Source organism: Marmota flaviventris, chromosome 3 (genome assembly GCF_047511675.1).
Source record: "Marmota flaviventris isolate mMarFla1 chromosome 3, mMarFla1.hap1, whole genome shotgun sequence".
Classification (NCBI taxonomy): domain Eukaryota; kingdom Metazoa; phylum Chordata; class Mammalia; order Rodentia; family Sciuridae; genus Marmota; species Marmota flaviventris.
The window spans coordinates 30,833,974-30,854,898 of NC_092500.1; the positions used below are offsets into that span (position 1 = coordinate 30,833,974).

Sequence of the window (20,925 nt, forward strand, 5' to 3'; positions counted from 1 at the left end):
AAATGAATTAGTATTATGAAAATTTGACTCATTTTTTCAAATGGACCTCGATATTGATGTCCTCATCCAGATAATGTAAAGGGTGAGACTAGAAGTTGGGTTAATATGTCCTGCTGATTAGAGCAGATAACCAGGCATCACAAGCTGCAAATCTGTTTCTGCTTCTCACTTCGCCTCACTTAACCTGCTTTACTCAACTTCCAAATTAGGATAATAGCATATTTCTACCCACACAGACATGTTGGGTAGCTTAAGTTAATTGATGTTTGCAAAATGCTGGGAGATAAAAGGAACTATGGAAATATAAAACATACTAAAGAAGAACAAAGTGAAATATTCAAAATGATAGAAGGTGCAATAGAACTAGATAGATTAGGTAACTAGAGCCTGGAAGACAATAAAGCTGGGGTAACACTAAATCATAATACTGATTCTGGGTTTTGAAGAGCTCATTCAAAAGAGCCTCTCTTTTGATATGTAACAGTTAATTTCTCCGTGTTGTAACACCTTCTTTTCCAAATGAATGCTGGCCTTAAAAGTGGGAAGTGATTATTTCCATTAAAGTGGACTCTTCTCTGTTTTCTGAATTCATGTGACCCCCGTGACTCTAACCCTTGTGGCATTTATTCTAGGTTTCAAAGATCAGACACTCTTCAAAGAAATGTAGTAGATAAAAAGTTTTAAGGAACTAATTTTTTAAAAAATTGACTTGACCAATGTGACTTTTTTTTTCTTTTTCCCATTTTATCATTAGATCTAATACCTGTGCCTGAACCATCTGGTGTGACAGCCATAATAGTTGAAATACTTTCCCTTGCAGTCTTTAGAAATGCCCCCTAGGGACAAATAAGCATTTGGCAGAACCAGTAAACAGAAGTATAAAGGACATTTCCTGCTTGTTCTTTTTCAGGTGGTATGTGGAAGAGACAGAGGGCCGGGGAGGCTCACTTGCTGTCTACTTGGCAGATTTATGAAGCCATTTCAGGTAGGACATGCATTTTCAAGGCGTGGAAGAATTTGATGTCATTTTTATTCTATAACAAATAATATAATAATATGTTGATATTCAACTGTGTGCGCTGCTGACCTTGGGCTGTTTAAAAAATTTGCAAAAATTAAACTTCACAGTAGAATGCATTTGTTTACCGACTCCCAGTTTTTGGAGGGATCCCAGGTTGTCCATCTTTTCTTATTCCCCTTCTCAGTGTCCTTTACTGATTAAAGACATCCTAAAAAACTAGACATTTGAGGGGCTATGGGCTGAGGTCTGAGAAACAAACAGAACACATTCTACCCACTGAAAAATGTAGCTTTGATTGACTTGAGGAATCAAATCAATGTGCCTTTCCTCAGAGTCACAAAATAGCATTTGATGACATTTTATAGTTTACATGTTGTTGTGTGTTGAACATTAAATATTGATCATATCTCATTAATCTTTTGTGTAAATCTCTTAGCATTATTATAGATCATACTAAACCCAAATAAATCAAAAGGAGATATTTGGGCTTTTTTTTTTTTACCTTGGATAGTACATAGAAAAATTGGGGGTGAGTTGAAAAATTAAAGCCAATTGACTTTCCATCAAAATTACCCCAGGTGAATGTCAGAGAGGACACTGGAGGAATACAGAGGAAATAAATATTAGGAAGGAAGAGTTTCTGTTTTACCTTATTTCCCTTGAACAGAGTATAATATCTTGAATTTGCTTTTTAAATCTTTTAAAATCTTTAAATCTTTTTAAATCTCCAAGCAAAAGTATCTGCCAAGTTCATGCACACAAGATCTTAAGTTTGCCACAAAGAATCCAGTCATTTCCATTTTTTTAAAACAATAAGCTATAAATAACACAAACAATGACAGGATTGTGTTTGTTTCCTCCTGACGTACCCTGGCTGAGGGCCTTGATCATAATCCTTAGGTGGAAAGCAGGAATTCTGTCTGAGCTGCAGAGTGATCCATAACTTTTTCCAAGAAAATGTTTGCCGGAAGCAGGCCTCCTAGCCAGGCACTCAATGTGGGGCTTCTGAGTTATTTGTTGTGTAACAAGGCTCCTGACTTTGAGCACAGGGAATGTGTTTTCCCAGGCTGCAGGCTTAAAATAGATGCCCATTCCTCTCCTTTCACGTTATTTATGTACAACCAAATTACTTGTCCTTCTGTCCCGCGCCCAAGAATAGGTTCTTTCTTTCTCCTAATGGCCAGGGACAGTAACACTTAATTTGTGCTTATCCTGAGTTGCTCTTAGGATGGTTCACTTCCTCAGGGGAAGACTTGTGAAATGGGCAATGCAGAATCACATTCATAAACTAATCGTGATTCATCTCAGTACTATTACAAATGGCAGGCCCCCCAAAATTAGCATTACATTTAAGCACAGCCACACATCTGGAGGATTGCTTCTGGGCATGCTGCATGGCTCATGTGGTTTTTCTATGTTCCTGAAGTGTGTTTCTTAATGATTCATTAATTACAAGCTTTTATCTAGACCAGTTGGTCCATCATTAATGGGTACACACACCCAACTTTAGGCAACTGTTGTTTTACACTGATTCCTTGGGTGAAGGCAGCATGGCATAGACCCTGACTGCCTTTTTCCCTTTCTACTATTCAGCCTTTGCATTCATCCGGCCCTGTCTCTACTGGGAAATTTCCTGGTCCCAGCAAAAAGGGTGATCTTAATTGATCTTTAGGGAATCTTGAAGGAAAAATAATTCCATCATGAAATCAATGCCATTATTCCTATTTCCATTTGCTTGTATAGAGTTTGTGCTTAGCAAATATTTGATCTTCTTATGATTTTCTTTTATTGTTGTTATTATTATTATTATTATTATTATTATTATTATTATTATTTTAAATCACATTGGAAAGTGTGAGGAGTACTGGGGAGGAGAAAATCTGGAGAAGTTTGCATGTATTCCCTATTTTCAGACAGAAAGGCTTCAATTCATTTGGGATCTGGGGCAACAACTTAGGCAAAGGTAGGTGTCTTTGTCCAGTCTGACCCCTATCTGTTCAGTACAATATGGCTCCAGCATATCTGTTGAGCATCTATTACATACCATGCTGTGCACTGTGCTGTTTACCAGCAATACAAATCTGATCCCTTGAGGATTCCATAGTCTTAAGAACCAGTCACAAAAATATACCATTTAAATATGCCAGGTGTGCTTCTAGAAGACCTTCCTAGAGTTGCTGAGGCCTCAGTTTGATCTTGAATGTGAAATTAGTCAAGCAAAAAATAGCTTTTGCCCTGTGAGCTATTTGGCCTACTTTTCAGACATTATTGAATCACCAGTGCTTAAAAGTAAAGGTTGATTTTTACTTCTCTGTATTTTTTTCTGGCAGCTTCATTGAGCATGCAGATTTCAAAGATAAAGAGGTCCTGAAAGAAAGGTATGTTTACTGACTGCTAAGCTCAGTTTATTGCAACGTAAATTCAGTATTATTTAAGAAGAATGCCCATGGGTTCCGGGCTGTCTTTAGGGTTCCACCTGAACCTTATCCAGCATGCTTTCTTTGCACTCAGAGTTCAACACGAATCTATATTAGCAATGACACACTTTTTCTATAAAGGGCCAGATGGTAAATATTTTAGGTTTTGCAGGCTAAATGGTCTCTGCTGGAATTATACAATTCTGCTGTTAAATGTTGAGAGCCCCTAGCTACAGACAACACATAAATATATGTGCATGACTTTGTTCTAGTAAAACTTTATAAAAACAAGAAGAGAGCTGAATTTGGGCTCTGGGTCATAGATTGCTAATGCTATTGCATTTCCTGTAGTTGAAAAGCATTTTAAATTTTAAAGTAAATGTCAGAACTTCAGATACTGAATATCAAACTAGGATTGTAAGCTAATTTTTAATTCTTCTCATTCAATACCTAATTTACATAAAATGCCATGCAAAGGAATAAATGAAAAAATAAAATAAAATGAAAGTTGGTGCTTGCCCTAAGCTTACTGTTGAGTAGGAAGACACATTTTATGCATGGAGAGACACAGGCACACAGAAATCACTTACTCTCAGTTAGAAGGTAGCAAGTCATGGTATAGAATCATGTCAGGCCTCTTTGCCCCACAGCAGCACTTGGAATGGGTGAAAGTATTTGGGTCAGAATGAAGTCTGCGAGGAAGAAGAGAGGATGTATGAATCTAACACCTGGGAACACTACTTTAGCCATCTGCTAGAAATAACTGAAAAGAGAAATTGAAGCTGTTTTCTTAACAATGCCCAGAATCATGCTGCATGGTTCCATGCTAACAAGAGAATTGCCCAACTTTCATTTTGCCTGGAGTTTATATGTTTAGTAGGCATCTGTCAACCTTCAAAAGAGTTTTGTTCTCATAAAGAAAGAAAGAAAGAGCTTTGTTTTCATTTGTTGAGAAATCTTATCTTTTTCTCAGATCTTCATAATAATGTTTACAGATAAGGAAAACAAAGACTTTTTACTGCTAAAGCTAAAGAAGTCATTGAGGAAATTATTCTATGGTATTTTGACCTAAATTCAAATGATAAATGTATTACAACTGCCCGATCCAACTATCTTTTTTTTTTTATGATCTTGTTCTTATTGATATCACTGTGGCATTTGATAGTACCATTTGCCACTTCTTTTTGGAAAATTCTCTTAGATCTGTGATAAAATTTTCTTCTAAAATGGAGGTATTTCCCAAAGAACAGTCCTAAGCCCTTTAACTTCCGGATTCTTTATCATCTCTTTCTGCCCTTATCTGTTTTCAGGGCTTTAACTAGAAAAAAAAGGGGGGGGGGAGGAAGAAAAGGCATTATTGAAGGGTGTTGATAAGGATCCAGAGAAAGAAAACACAAATACTTCCCTCAAAGATTTCACGGTCAAAGAGAAAGACTGGGTGGAGGAAAGAGAAAAGAAGAGATGAGAAAAGAAGAAAGAGAAATGGATTAGCAATTCAAAGATACTGGCTGATGTGCAGGCAGGGAAAAAGATGAGCGCCTCTCAGATTTTGGGGTATGTAGGGTGGCTACAAAGGTTTCCCAGGGGAGGGATAACTGTATTGCATATAGAATTCTGAATATATATTATTGGGGTGAAGAGAGGTAGTTTGGAGTCTCTAAGACTGATATGTTTCTCCTTTGAAAATGAGTCTCCAATTATAGACCATGGTAATTCACACTGACTTATTAGCTGGGTTTCCTTGTTGTCTTCCTACCTACTGCAGAAGCTTCTGGAAGACGGCAGTGTTCATCATTTTGTCTTTAGCGCTTGAATAGTATCTGGTGCCTAATAGGGGCTCAGTAATATTTACTGAAAGATAAAAGTGATTATTCCTATATTAGTACTTTGAAAATGAGTCTCAGCGATTGAAACTAATTTATTTATGCTGGCTGTGGTGGTGCACACCTGTAATCCAGCAACCAGAGAGGTCAAGGCAGGAGGATTGCCAGTTTGAGGCCAGCCTCAGCAACTTCGTGAAATCCTGTCTCAGAACTTAAAAAAATAATGAAAATATCTGGGGATACTGTAGCTCAGTGGTTAAGTGACCCTGGGTTCAATACCCAGTACAAAACAAAAAACAACGACAAACAAATTTACTTATGACTAAATATTTAGTGCCGGGAAATAAGGACATTTAAACACAAGCTCACATGAGTCATTTGTTTTTTGCTTCAGCTTACTTAGACATATCAGGTTTTACCCTCATCCCTGAACCTTAATCCCACATCTCCAATTTCTTAAATATTCTCCTTGAATGTGCTTCCTTAGACTCAGAATGATCAAAATAGAACTCTTCATCTTTCCCTGGATAGAGAAAATTCTTTCTTTCTGTATGATATCAACTCCCAATTTCCCCTTCAAGTCTTAGAGTATACAATGTCAGAGTAAATTAAATAAAAACATGGAAGGCAGGGATCATTTGGCTCATGGGATTTTAGAAAATTTTGGCACATGGCATCTTCCTTGTTAGGATAATTAGCCCTAATGTCTGAATAAACCTTATAGAGAAGTGCCATTTGATAGATATAAAATGTGAGCCACAAATGTAATGCACATATGTAGTTTTACATTTTCTTGGTCATATTAAGAAAAACTTAAAAAGTAAAAAAAAATGACTTTAATAAATATTATTTAGCTCAATATATCTACAATATTATTTTAAAGCAATTATTCAAAATGTTTTACTTTTTATGCTGTATTTGAACACTGTGTGCATTTTACACTTTATAGGACATCTTTATTTGAATTAGCCACATATCAATCACTTGACAGCTACATATGGCTATTAACTATATTGAACAATGCGGTTCTAGAGAATCTTTAACAAAAATTCATAAGCTATAAAACAATATTAAATCCCAAAGTCTGCTCTAATTATTTGTACTCCCTTCTTGCCCTTCTCAATTTGATGGTTTTATTACTCAAATCCAACTAATTGGGAGGCTGGGGGAAGTCAGGGAAGAGGGTCAGCAGCAATGCTAAAGAGAAAAGTTAATCAGGAAAAAGATCAATGCTGCAATTATAGCTCTGAGTCAGGGTGCATTCGTAATCTGAAAAATCTCAACTGCATTTGATAGACATATTTACCACAGGTGACATGTTTTCAGGAATGGTGTGTTTACAAGAGTACTGCGGCTGACATCAAGATCTGGAGAACATCATTTATTTAACAGGTGGGAATGGAAGCCATAGTGAATCATCTGACTGTTTCAATTGGTTCAGCTTGGAGATGCTCTTTAGGGATGGACTGAAAGATAGGAGAAAGTAAAACATTTTCTACTTACTTGATTTTTCCGCTTCTTCCATTTAACAATGTATGGTTATTACCAAGTATCCCAACATGATATTCATCGATCACCTCCTAGTCTTTGAGGCATTCTTTGTCTCCTAAACCTGAATCTAGAAAACCCTTTGAGTCCTTTCTCACCAATTGATACCTAGTCCTGTAAATTCTTTACTCATAAAGTTACATCCTCTTCCTTCTGTTTTATTCTTAACCCATTATGTCTCATAGCCCATGTATAGAAAAACCTTTAAAGACTGAAATTAAGCAATTTTAAAGATGTCCTATAAATTATATAGGCAGAATAAAATAGACATTATTATTGCTGTATGTATATACGTGAATGCATGGACCAATGTGATTCTGCAATCTGTACACTCAGAAAGATGAGAAATTATACCCCATCTGATTCAAATGTATGATATGTCAAGATCATTGTACTGTCATGTGTAACTAATTAAAACAAATTTAAAAAATAAATTTAAAAAAATTATATAGGCTTTTTGGGGGGTAGGTGTTCTATATATAAGACAATGCAAAATCATGGGTTTCATGTAGCCTTTGTGGTCCTCACCTCCATCACTTCATAGAATGACCACTACAATGATTGTCAAATGATGTTACTATCTTGAGACTTTCTGCTTCCCATTCCTTTTCACCATCAAATTCATTTTTCCAAGACACTACTTTGTCAAACAAAAATCAAACTCTCCATCTCTCTTTATAAATGAAGAAATCTAAATTGAAATATAGTATGTTACTTATCTAGAACCACACCATTTAAAACTGGGAGAACCACATTGAAATCCAGGCTTCCTGATTCTTTGCTTTGGATGTTTTCTATTACACATCCTGCCAGTAGCATAATGTCCAAACTCTTGAAACTTTATTCTAGGCTCTGTCCAATTTAAATCCCATCTGTCATGTCAGTGTTCCCTCAGCTCCCATACACAAACCTGCCAACACATCATTCCTTAAAGAGCCATTCACCCAGTCATTGTACAGAAGCTTATTGGGCATATCAGGTGTAAGACATTCTGTTAGATGCCTAAAGACACCAACTTTCACAAGCTGTGTGGTGAGCCGTGTGGAAGGTGGTGCTGGCAAGATAGGTGGAGGACAAAGCACTGACAATGATGAAAATCAGACCAGGACTCTGAGACTGAATTCATTCAACTGGGTGCAGCAGCAGCCAGCTTTTGAGTAAAAGTGTGAGATGGTGAATCTGGCAGAAATGTACAGAACACGTTAAAGTCATCAGGGCTGGAAGCAGCCCTATAGTTGCAAAAGAAGATAACCCATGGGAAGAATAAAGCCTAAAGATTTTTTGTTTGTTTGGCTCACATGCTGGCTGTGTGTGTGTGTGTGTGTGTGTGTGTGTTTGATTAGTATGAGTTGCTAATGTTTAAAAATTAAAAGTTTTGATTAAAAATCAATATTTAAAAATTCTCTTTAAAAATTAGGTAATCTGGCAAAATAAAACATGCATTCCCTGTGGCACAATTTCTGGGAAGCTGAATAATTTAGGGCATGCTCTTTCTAGCCCCATTCACCTTGCATGTCACTGTCTGACACCTGAGTCCTCAATACTGAGATTCCTTCACTAAAAGTAGAACAACTGATAATAAGGAGTGAGCAAAAAGTATTATTAGAAATATCAATAGTGGATTAAGGCAAAAAAATAAAAGGAGAGAAATAATGGTGATATGATTTGCATATGCTTGTGATACCCTTTATGACTCAACTTGGGCCAGTTTACAGCTGGTTGGGTTCAACGGATCTTCCTTGAATGAGTACCCTCTGCCCTTTACTTCTTTCTGCATTGTTTTCTTTCTTTTTTGGTGGGTAGGGGGTACTGGGGATTAAATTCAGGGGCACTTAACCACTGAGCCACATCCCCAGCCCTATTTTGTATTTTATTTAGAGACAGGGTCTCACTGAGTTGCTTAGTGCTCCCTCTTTGCTGAGGCTAGCTTTGAACTTGTGATCTTCCTGTCTCAGCCTCGGGAGCAGCTGGGATTACAGGTGTGCACCACCGCACCTGGCTTCTGCATCGCCTTCTAATGATTTTCTTAGGTTTATTCTTTCCAGATTACTTTATAGGTGGTGTTTCTTTAGCTACCCCATCTAAAAGAAAATTAAGCTAACAAATAAGAGATGAATTGTAATTAAATGCGACATATGAAATATTATGTATATTTGAAGAAATTTTAAGCAAGTATTTGTAGGAAAATAGTTTTTGGGAAAAGAAAATCTTGCTGTTCAAGATTGAAACCCAGAGCCATAAAGAGAAAGAGAGAAAGAGAGACTTGACTACATATAGAAGTAAAACATATTTTTATGGCAAATTATTTTGTAAAAAAAAAAGGCTAAAAACCAAATGATTCACTGGGGGAAGATTTTTTTTTTTCATATCTGCATATGACAGATAAAGGGTCACTCTTCATGAATGTAGAAAGCGCATCTATAAATTGATAAGAAAAGTGATGAAATGTGCATATTTTAAAAACTGGCAAGTATCAATTTACAGAAGAAACTTAACTATTCAATAATATAAAAAGCGGTTAAATTTTACTAACAGTCAGGAAAAGGTGAAGTAAAACGACAATTAAATATCACTTTTTGGTCTTTAAATTTCAAAAGTTCAAAAAAAGTGGTATGGTATCTAAGTGCTGGTGAGACTCCACGGAATAAAATGCTTTTTGTTCATTGCTGATGGAACCATAAATTGCTACAGCCTTTTGAAGATAATATGGCAATGTGTACTCAAGTATAAGTGAATACATTTTGGTCTAGAAATTCCTCTTTTAATAATTTATTCTATAAAAATGAAAGTACAGTTGCATAAAGGTATGTTTTCTATAGCCTCATCTAGCTTCATATAAAGGGGTAAAGCACTGGGAATAACGCACATGTCTGTCAGGGAAAGAATGGTACCAGACCCCATTATTCTATTATTAAAATTATGTATGCTTATACTGTGGTGTGTTATATAATACCAGCTGAGAAATAGAAGAAGCCGAGGGAAATAGATAAGTGACAGAATCAAAAACAAATGGTAAACTCTATTAAGTGCATGTATGTGGAACATGGTAAACATGAAATAACATGGAAAAATATGGAGGGAAATGTACCATTTTGTTAAAATGGAAGTGGTAAAAGTTGGTGGATGGAGGGATGTTATTTCAACTATTTGAAAATATTTCTACCTTTATATATGTTATAAGTATGTACTCCTTTATAAATAATAAAATGGAAAAAATTTAAAGTCACTTTATGCTCATGCAGTTTCCTTATAAAGCCTCATAAAACAAGTATTTGTTTAAATAGAAATATTTCATCAAATTTTCCATCTACAATAAACCTGTTACTAATTCTTCATACAATATTTTTCACCCCAATATTATCAAACCCCTTAGAAATACCATCCAGCAACTCATATAAGGCAACACGTGCACAGATGGCAGTCCCATGGGAGATTCTGCTCCTCATTGTGGTCATCCAAAGTCATGGCTGATCTTACCACATGTTCCCTCAGATCCCTGTCTAAGGGCTTCTCAGCACTAGTTTTGATGTTGCTGCTGTCAGTCAACCAGAACTGAAGTTTAAATGATACTCGTTTACCCTATAAGGTATACCCCAAACAGCATGTATTTGAGTGTGAATCACATATTTATTATCTTGTGACCTGGTTAATAAGCTAATATAACCTTTAGTTTCCTATAAAATTGGGTATTATCTTCTTTTTTAAATTTTTTTTTAATTGGTGCATTATTTTTGTACGTAATGGTGGGATTTGTTGTTAAATATCCATGTATGTACACAATATAACATAATTTGGCTAAAATCATTTCTCAGTATCTCCCCTCTCCCTAACCTCCTCCATCTCCTTGGTTCTTTTCCTTTGTTCAACTGATCTCTGTTAGATTTTCATGAGATACCCCTTCCCACTTTTCTTTTCCTTTTTCTTTTCTAGCTTCCACATATGAGAGAAAATATATGACCCCTGAACTTCTGAGTTTGTCTTATTTTGCTTAACATAATGCTCTAAGTTCTATGTATTTTCCTGCAAATGCTATAATTTTATTTTTCTTTATGGCTGAATAAAACTCTGTTGAATATATGTGTCATAATTTCTTTATTTATCTTTATTTAACTTTGGCTGGTTCCACTGTTTGGCTGTTGTGAATTTTGCTGCTATAAATAAATATGGGTATACATATATTGCTATAGTATTGCACATTATCTTCTTAATAGTTTCATTATGAAGCATAAGTGAAATCTGATCTCAGCTTTAAAGGCTCTTCTCCATGGTTAGGTCCAATTAAATCTTATGATTTAAAATGCTACTGTTGCAACTTTGCTTTTACTTATGTTTTATCCTCCGTTCATTTTATTTGAATATATTGAGTGGAACATACTGATTGGGTTGAACCTGGAAAACAGTGACTCTAATCTTCTACCCATTTGCTCATTATCTCTGAAGCAGTGGCACCAGGAGCAGCTTCAGTGGTTAGCTGGCTCTCCCAAAATTAATGGTACACAATCCATCTTATCAGCTGTCATTTCCCCTCTCCCATTTTGGTCAACTTCTGTCACTCAGAAGTTGTTCTTATATTATGTTCACCTTAAGATATTTTTTTTAGAAGGACCTAGTTCTTCTAGCCCCTTACCTGTATTTTGCACATAAAAATTTGGCAAGTCCCTAACATACACCATGTATTTTGGGTTACATGGAAAGTACCAAAGTGGAAGTGATCATATACCGATACTCAATAGAGCCTAGAAAATATCAGGTTCCCATCCATCCATCTATCCAATATTTGTTGAGCGCATACTGTTCAGTGCTAGCCTCTGGAATAGATGTCAGGGAATGAACAGAGGCAAGACCGACAAACTTGCTTCCTTCTATTGTGCAGTTTTTAGTGAGAAAAGACAGACAAAAACTGGATTGACATTAAATAAATACGTAAAATAATGTAATTTTAGTATTAAGTGCTATGAAGAAAACTAGAAGTGTCTGAAAATAAGAAGAATGTCTTGGAGCCAGGAGGTAAAAATGCTTGAGTGTGGTCAGACGCAGTGGTGTGCACTTGTTATTCTTGTTATTCAGGAGATTGAGGCAGAAGGATCACAAGTGCAAGTTCAAGGCCAGTTTGGGCAACTTAGACCCTGTCTCAACATAAAATGGACTGGGAGTATAGCTCAGTAGCAGAATGCTCCCATATTCAAACCCTAGTACCACAAAACAAAACAAAATACTTTGAATGTGTGGTATAAAAAAAGAGAAGGTCGGCACGATTAGGGGAAGTAATGCGATCTCAGGTAACCAAAGGTTACAGCAAGATACAGTGATGTGGACCAAATGCAAAGGAATGACTATACCTCGGTCTTTTTGAAGCTACTACCTGGGAAGAAATTTCTCTCAGGATCTGGGCCAACAGGTTGATTAGAGTGAGAAAAAATTGGTGTTTCTAATTAAAGGAAAACTATAAGGAAGAACAGGATTTTCTTTCCAAATTGTTTAGGATTCACTATATATTTGACAGTTTTCATAATGTCTTTAATTTCAAAGAAAGCTGATCAAAGGTCAGATATGATTATTGAACAAAAGTAAAAAAAAAATGCCCTTCCTCAAGGGGTGTCACAATGACGCCCCTGACAAATTCTTCACATGGGTTACAGACTTCAACACAATGCTTCAGCAGATGATTAAACTACAGCAACAAATTAGGTGCAATTAAATGTTTTCAACTCTCCCACATACCTGAAACCAAAGCTGTGAAAAAAAGGGTGTATCTCAGGTAATTAATTGCCAAGAAATATTTAATAACCTTTCCTCTGCTACATTTAACATGAGGCATGAGCGCTTCGTTCTAACTTAATCATGAAGTTCCCTGGAGCCACGGGCATGTCACTGCAGCACACTAAAGGAAAAACCCTAAACGCAGAGCTTATTTAATTTGCAACTCTTGCCACACCACTTCACACTTGAATTCTTTATCCTTTGGGCACACATAAGATAACCACATGCACCGTAGTAACATCCATTTTATAGGCAGAACTTTCATCTACCCACAGTTTCCTCTTCTTTGTAAAACGGTTTGGCCGACTGGCTTACAATGGCAATAACTGAGCTTGTCTCTTTGTAGCCTCTTTGTAGTCAAGGACTCTGCTGGAGATTATTTTATGCCATCATTTTGCTCTAATAACAGAGCAGAAACCCCTTTAATGTTAATATTCTCTAGAGAAGGACATTGTTTTAAAAGCACAGATGCTACTTGACAGCAGAGTGGTGTCCTAATACATTCATCCTTAGTTGAAAAATACCTTGAGTTGAAAATGCATTAAATACACCTAACATCATAGCTTAGTTATGCGTGTGTGTGTGTGTGTGTGTGTGTGTGTGTGTGTGTTTTGCTTTTTGGTGGTGCTGAGGAATCCAACCCAGGACCTCACACATGCTACATACACATTCTACCACTGAGCTCCACCCCCAGCCCAAGCTAAACCTACTTTTTTTTTGGTATGAGGAATTGAACTCAGGGATACTTGACAACTGAGCCACATCCCCAGCCCTATTTTGTATTTTATTTAGAGACAGGGTCTCACTGAGTTGCTTAGTGCCTTTCAATTGCTGAGGCTGGCTTTGAATTTGAGATTCTCCTGTCTTAGCCTCCAAGCCAATGCGATTACAGGTGTGCACCACTGTGCCTGGCACCAAACCTACTTTTAACATCCTCAGAACACTTACCTCTGTCTACAGGGGTCCAAGATCATTTACTACAAAGCCTATTGTATAGTTGAGTGTTGAACACCTCATGTAATTTACTAAATACTGCATTGTCTTGAAAACAGAGTAGTGGTATGGGTTTGCTTTTGCATCATCCTGAAGTTGAAGAAGAATAATCATTACAAGGAAGGGACCATCTGTATTGACTGTTGAGAAGCAAAGGTACCTGGCAACTTTTAAAATGTGTGATACAGTGCACCAGCTTCCTCCCCCAGGGCTTTTTCATCTTTTCAGCGTATTTACAACAGGAGGTAATGAGAGAAAGTCTATCTTCTAAAAAGTTATCCAAAAATGTAACAGATGGGATGGTGGATAAATGTCAATTACTGTTGTCAAAATTTGCAAAGGCAGATCTCATTGGCTTTGATTCCTTTGCTAAATGACAGTGGGAATGGATGTGATATCTGCATTTGAGGAAGTGTTTGCTGAGCCAATTGGGTTGGGGCTGCAGGTTCTGCTGGGGAGGGGTTTACAGGACCAATTTCTGACAGAAAGAAAGTTAATGTCAAGTTTCAAAGAAAACTTTTATAATTGAGGTTTTTTTCCCCAGACCTAAATCATACCTATATCTTTAAAAACTGGGGCTAAAAAAGATTTATTTCATGCCTTAAGATAAATTGAGTTTCTCCATCTTACTGCATTTGTGTTTATCTCCAAGAACTATTTGTTAACTATTTGACTTGAAAATATAGCCAATACAGTCAGATTGTATATATTTTACACCAGCACAGCTGTTTAGAATGTGAAAAAATTCACATACTTCTCTAGTGTTTGTTTTCGACTCCATTTGTCAGTTTTTCAGACTTTTTATTCATACCTGCTGTTTTCCTAGCTTGTGCATTGCCTGAGAGCCCTCCCCTCTGTTCCAACACAAATTCCCACCAGGAACATAGATTTATCATTCAGTTTGATTTCACATGATTGCCATCAGGACCACTCTGCTGATTTTTTTTTTTCTTTTTCTTTTTTTTCTTTCTCGTTGTTGTCCAGGGACTGATTTTTGTGTTTGAAAATACTTTAGCCATGAATAATCTAAGTTCTCAAGAAAAGATACCCTTTCTCATTTCTCCAAAAACAATATCTGGTAAGTTCAGGAGGAATGGTCAATAACTCATAGCAGAGTATTTCTGAAGGTTGAATTTGCCATCAGTATCTATTTCCCAAGGCAATGGGACAATTGTTTGTGTGTCTGTGGGGCAGCAGGGGAAGGAGCTCTGCCAGTGAGCTTTTAAAGGATCAGGAAAGTGCACATGAAAAGGAACATGTAGGAGGGTTATTTGTAAGAGGGCAGGCCTGTTCTTTGTTATTAAGACTTGAAATACTCTTGAACTCTTGGCTTCTCCAAAGAAACCCAATCCATGGGGGTAGAAGGACAAACTCCCTGGAGATTTGGAAGGTTCTGGATGGATACAATTTTAGAATTTGCGATTTTGAATTGCAGAGACCAGCAAACAGTCTTGTTAACTTTAGTTCACACTTTGGCTGGCCCCTCCTCCAGGGTTATTGATTCCAAAATTCTGATTGGTTTATAATTTACCAGGGAATTTCTTCTATAGTACAGATTCTTTGATCTCCACCTCCCTACCCCAAATTGAAATCTGGCTGGTTTGGAATAAGATCCAGAAATTTATAATACAAATACAAATAAAAAAAAAGAAATAAATCTCCAGGTGACTCTAATAATGCTTTGCACAGCCAGATTGGCAAGGCCATCTCTCTTGTCACACTAACCAGCTTGTTTTGGGATTGAACCTTGACCTCAGCCTCATTAGCACCACTCTCTGAATTCTGCAGCTAGATGGTTGCATTTGGGAATATGTAACCTTGTCTCTGATCTTGCTAGAGGGCATCAATGTAAGGGGGGAAAAAAATCTTAACATTATTTGCTAGCAGAGATAGATGTGTGATTTTAATATTGCCCTTTAGTTCCCCCTATACAATTTCAAAAGGTGTTTTAATCTTCAAGAGAATATCTACATTTTAGTGGAGGAAAAAAGAGATACCTTGTTAAAAAGAGAAAAAAAAAATATCAGTGCAATAGTCATCTCCCTAAAGCTTTCTCTCAGGGAGAATCGCTTCACACATTTTAATGACCCTCTTGAAAAATCTGAATTTAAATACTTTTTTCCAGTAAGAATTATACATCTTACAATTTGCCACATCTGATAGAAAGAAATATTGTGATTATCTTTAAAATAAAATTTTCCCTAGGTTAGTAAGGAGTAATAATGGGTCCTGGACAAAGATTATATATGTGTGTATGTGTGGAGGGGTGGGGGTTGTGCAAGTGTGTATACAGAGTCATTAAACTTTTTTTACCCCCCCAAAGGCAGGCAGACTTGATACAACTGGGAGGTCATCTCATTGTCTGAGATGATGCATGTTTCTGTATTCCAGGCTTGGTTTTGCACCTTTTCTGGCCATTATTAATGGAGAAAAATCAAAGAATAACAATCAGTTCATACTGAGATGAGGCTTAATAAAAAGGATAAGGGGCACAGAAAAAAAAATGTTTATTCCTTATAGACGGTAAAAGATTTTAATGGGTCATTGGATTTATCTAAGTCTACCTGGAACATATTAACCAAAATGGTTTACTGAGTAATCTCTCTCAGGGAGGAGGACCACGGTGGAAATTCTAAAAGGAATTTGGGAGCTCCAGAGAGCTTTATGCTCAGTGAAGCTGAGAAAAGCCCCAAGCTGCAGATGGAAGCAATGCACGCTGATTACCATCGTTGCAAAAAGAGATAAGGAAATGTTCCTAGGGCTGTGCTGCTCTGCTCTGGGTCACTGGTTCATAAACTTTAGCGTGGGTAAGAATTCCCCAGTGAAGTTGTTGAAAATGCGGATTCCTGGACACCATCCACCAAGGTTTCCTGATTTATCAAGCCTGGAAAAACAAAATAAAACAAAAATAACAAGTATAGCTAGCTAACCATGTGATTTATTTAAGTCACACCTTGAAGTACACTGATCTAGGTAATGTAGTCAGTGAAAGTAAAATCAGATTTCAAAAGTGAATGATGTGGAAGTTATAGGGGGAAAAATGGAAAATGTAGAAGAATAGAAGGAAGAGGATGGAGAAAAAGAAAAGACTCTTTAAGTGCCACTAATTGGAGCATTCTGTGTCATGGTCACCTTAGATCTCGCTTCTTTTTTTCAAATTCCAGTGCATTTCCCTCTATGGGCTTCCTAGAGTTATCTCTGGATGGAATTTGCTTAGCTATTTTAATATGATCAACGGACTCCTCTCTTAAGGCATATGTTTCCAACTTTCTTGAGACTAGTCTCACTTGGATGTCTTACTATTGTGTCAAGTGTAAGCATTAGTAAAATCAGTTCAGTTTTTTTTCTTTCACTATTAAAACTTGCTCTGTTCATCTTTTTGTTAGAGGAAAAAATGTTTTCCAACACACCTAAGAAGTTTCTTTAATGCTTATGTTTTTTATAGCATCATTTTCTAAACAGTTGCTCAGTTCTCTAAATTCATTTTCCCAAGTGCTCTTTGCATCACTTCTTCTGTCCCCAGCAGACATCAGGTGGTGTGCATTCACAGGCTGCACCAGCCTAGCATTGTTGCAACACTCTCCTTGGCTCTGCCCTGAGCCTCCTGTGTATATACCACACCTTACTACTGGTTCCCCTGGAACCTCCCCATCGATCCAATGCCATACATCACCTGAGGAGTTTCCATTGGCCTTGCTTTAGGGACATCTCAGAACTTACAGTGTGGCTGTCAAGCAACATCTATTCTGGATGGTTGATATCCAATTTGCTTTTGACCCAAATTATCATAGCTGTGCCTCATCCACACTTTCTAGCCTCTCCAAACTTCTATTATTTTAAGCATCATCGCCACCTCAGCCTTCCCCCCAAACCTCCCTGCCTTTGAAAATTTATTGCAGTATTAGATAGATATTGAATTGAATTAGGAAAATTCAATGCAATAAATGTTCAAGAGTCTACTATGTAATAAACACCAACCATCTGAAGCACTGGAAAGTTGGAAGAATAAACTATAAGTTTGGATGGGACTGGAGAGGTAGCTCAGTGGTACAGTGCTTGTCTAGCATGTGTGAGGCCCTAGGTTCTATTTCCAGAACCAGAAAAAAAAATTAGGAGGGTATCATTACATCTTGTCACATTGTACCTTATTGGGTAGGAGAAGGTGCAATGTGACAAGAAAGAGCAAAAGGATTTTATATAATTCAGTTGGAAGTTGAAATGTCATGTAAGGTCATTAGGGAGATGAGTGCTTGTCTTACACTATAGGTTAAAAATCTTTCCCATCTTCTTTTCTGTATCTCCAGGCTTTCTGAATCCCAATAATACCTGTACTTAGGGGTTAACTCCATAATCTGTTCCATCTTTTTGCCATGGAAGTGACTATAGTTTCATTGAGTAATCAAATTTGTTAGACAAAAGGAAGATTAAATTTTTTTTTTAATTTTTAAACCTTCTTTTTGTACTAGGTGTGCTACTATAGTTTTTTTTTACTACTTGCTTTGATTGATAAATATGGAAATATATTTTTTACTTTGTGTTTTTAACTATGTAAATAAGTGATTAAAAATCCCCTTTTGCCATCAAAAATACCACTTTCATTTTAATGTATTTTTGTTTCATTTCTGAGTATTTTATGAGATTATAAAAACATATTACCTTCTTCGTGGTTAAAAATTAACATTATAGCCTGTAATCCCAGCAGCTTGGGAGGCTGAGGCAGGAGGACCACAAGTTCAAGGCAGCTTCCCCAATTTAATGAGGCCCTAAGCAACTGAGCAAGATCATGTCTCTAAATAAAATATTAAAAGGGCTGGGGATGTGGCTCAGTGGTTAAGTGCCCTTGAGTTCAATCCCCAGTACCAAAAAAAATTAACATTACCAGGTAAAGATTTTCCTGCTACTAAAACTGATTTGTGTACATCATCATTGCCATCATAACCTTCTTTCATACACTGAATCACTTAATCAAATATATAATCATTCTATATTTAAGTTTCTAAATTTTAACACTATTATAAACAATGCTGTATTATAATAAATATTATCAGACATAAAATTCAATAAAATACTTCTCATGATATTACCATTATATATATTCTAAGAAGAGGACTTATATTCAAATAGTTTAAATTTCTTAATAAATACAGCTAAATTACGTTCCAGTGAATATTTTTAAATTTTTATTTCCATCAATGAATTATCACACTTTCTTCACAATGGTGTTATCTTAAAATAACTTCAGTTAAAAAAACTATATTCATTTTTTCTTTGATTACTCTTCAGGTTGAACATTATTTCCTCTTTGTTAACCAGTTTCTTTTTTAGAACCACTATTACATCAGTTTCAAGAACTAATGGTTTTGTCTTGAATCAATGTTGAAAAGAAATGCCTGGTGCTGGTTAAGCTTATGTGGCCAGGAGTCAGGAGACCAAAGCTTTCCCTTCTCTGATGCCAACTAGTCGTTGTTAACCATAGATTAATTGTTTAACCTGACATGCTGCTTTGGTATAATCTGAGAATGTACTATTAGTACATATGTCATGAGAGTAAAATGAGAGAATCAATTCAAAGTGTTTGAAAAAAGAGAAACAACATAAAAATATAGGTTGATGTTATTTTTACCTCTTCAAAAATCCATTTGGCTAAAAGAAATATTACAGGCCGATTTTGGATAAAATTCAGTAGTCACATTAATTTATATTCAACTACATTTATTGACACCAACTATATATGCTCTCTTACATGCACATGTGTTAATACAGTGTAATAAGAATAGGCAAAAATCTTATGAAAACAAAGAGGAGGGAAGAGCAAAATTTTAGGGAGGGATGCTGTGGAATGGATATTAATGCTCAAGACAAATAGAAATTCTTCAGGTAGAGAAAGGAGAAGACGACAGTGTAAGAAGCAGAACCAGATACAAAAAGGCACTGAGATGTGGAAGACCAAGGGATCCTGAAAGATAGGTGCTATTGGAATATGCAGCATGTCTGTAAAGGTAAAGAATAAGAAGGCAGAAATGTGGGTGTCAAGGTCTTTGTGTGCTCTATTTCAGAATTTGTACCCAGCCACATTCAATTTTAGTCTGGATGATTAATACTTCAAATCCTTGTTTCAAAGGGGCAAATATTGACCAACACATAGGTATTCCTTTTATAATATAATTAGTATTTGATTTCTTCTTTTCAAGTGAGAGAGTTAAGAAGAAAGCATTCTTAGTAAATGGTCTCTGCTTAAGTTTAGGAAGCAATTACTGATGAGCATTGATTCAACTATTCTTTCAAGAAGTATATATTAAGTCTGCACTTAGTATGAGGCACAGAATCAAACATTGGAGATAGAACAAGATCTCTATGCCTTCTTAGAGAGTATATTCTAGTGGAAGAGATAATCACTGGAGAAATACATAAGCATGAAAGGAACTGTCAGATTGTAATGGATGCTATGGAGGAAAGAAGTAGGCATCTCCATTCTTTCAAATAGACTTTTAATGTCTACATACTGTCTAGGTTCTGGCAATTTAGTGATACATAAAGCAGGTAAGGTCTGTATGCTCAGGAGTTTAGGTTCTTTTCAGTGAGCAATGAAGTCAGAGAATTAAGGAGGAAGTAAAATGAGGTTGAGTGATACTATGGATGGAATTGTATACCACCCTCAAATTCATATGTTGAAACCTAGTTCTCAGCGTGATGTGTTCTGAGGTCACAAGCCTTAGCAAAGTGAGGGAGTCATGAGGGGAAGCGGTCATGAATTAAATTAGTGACCTTTTAAGAGGTGCCTCAGCAAGATCCCTCACTTGTCCAATCATGTGAGGACACAGGGAGAAGATGGTTGTCTATAAACCAAGAAATGAACATTCACCAGACACCAAATCTGCCGGTGCCTTGAGCTTGGACTTTCACTTCCAGAACTATGAGAAACAGATTTATGTTGTTTATAAGCCACCAGTTTAAAGTATTTTGTTATGGCAGCTCATGCTAAGACAAGTGGTAAAGGAAGGCCCTTCCAAAGGGATGCTACTTATGCTAACAATAATGCAATAGCTGGGAGAATTGCATTCCAGGTTGTGGAAAAGCAGATGCAAAGATTTCGAGAACCGAAAAGGCTTGGCCTATTTGAGCAACAGAACAGAGATCAGCACGGCTCTGATATAGGGAAGGAAATGGAAAGTTTAAGAGGAGGAAGCAAGAGATGTTAAAAGATCACTCCAATTGACTGAATAGGAATCTGTATAGGGATGAGTAGAAGTAAGATGACAATGTAGTAGGGTATTGCTGTCATTTGAGAAATTAGGTTGGGTTAGATTGAGTGACGACAGTATGGAAGGATGAATGAAAGAATGGATTTAAGATGTACTTTAAG

General features: G+C 36.5%; 1 long non-coding RNA gene across 1 annotated transcript in view; it reads left to right on the top strand.

Moving 5' to 3' along the window:
- LOC139704991 (uncharacterized) overlaps positions 1–7,185 on the top strand; it is a 123,310-nt gene extending 116,125 nt beyond the window's left edge. Inside the window, exons 4-6 of the long non-coding RNA XR_011706916.1 lie at positions 911–985; positions 3,352–3,399; positions 6,573–7,185. This is a non-coding gene — a long non-coding RNA (uncharacterized lncRNA). The remainder of the gene's footprint in view (positions 1–910; positions 986–3,351; positions 3,400–6,572) is intronic.
- Positions 7,186–20,925: the final 13,740 nt, after the last annotated feature.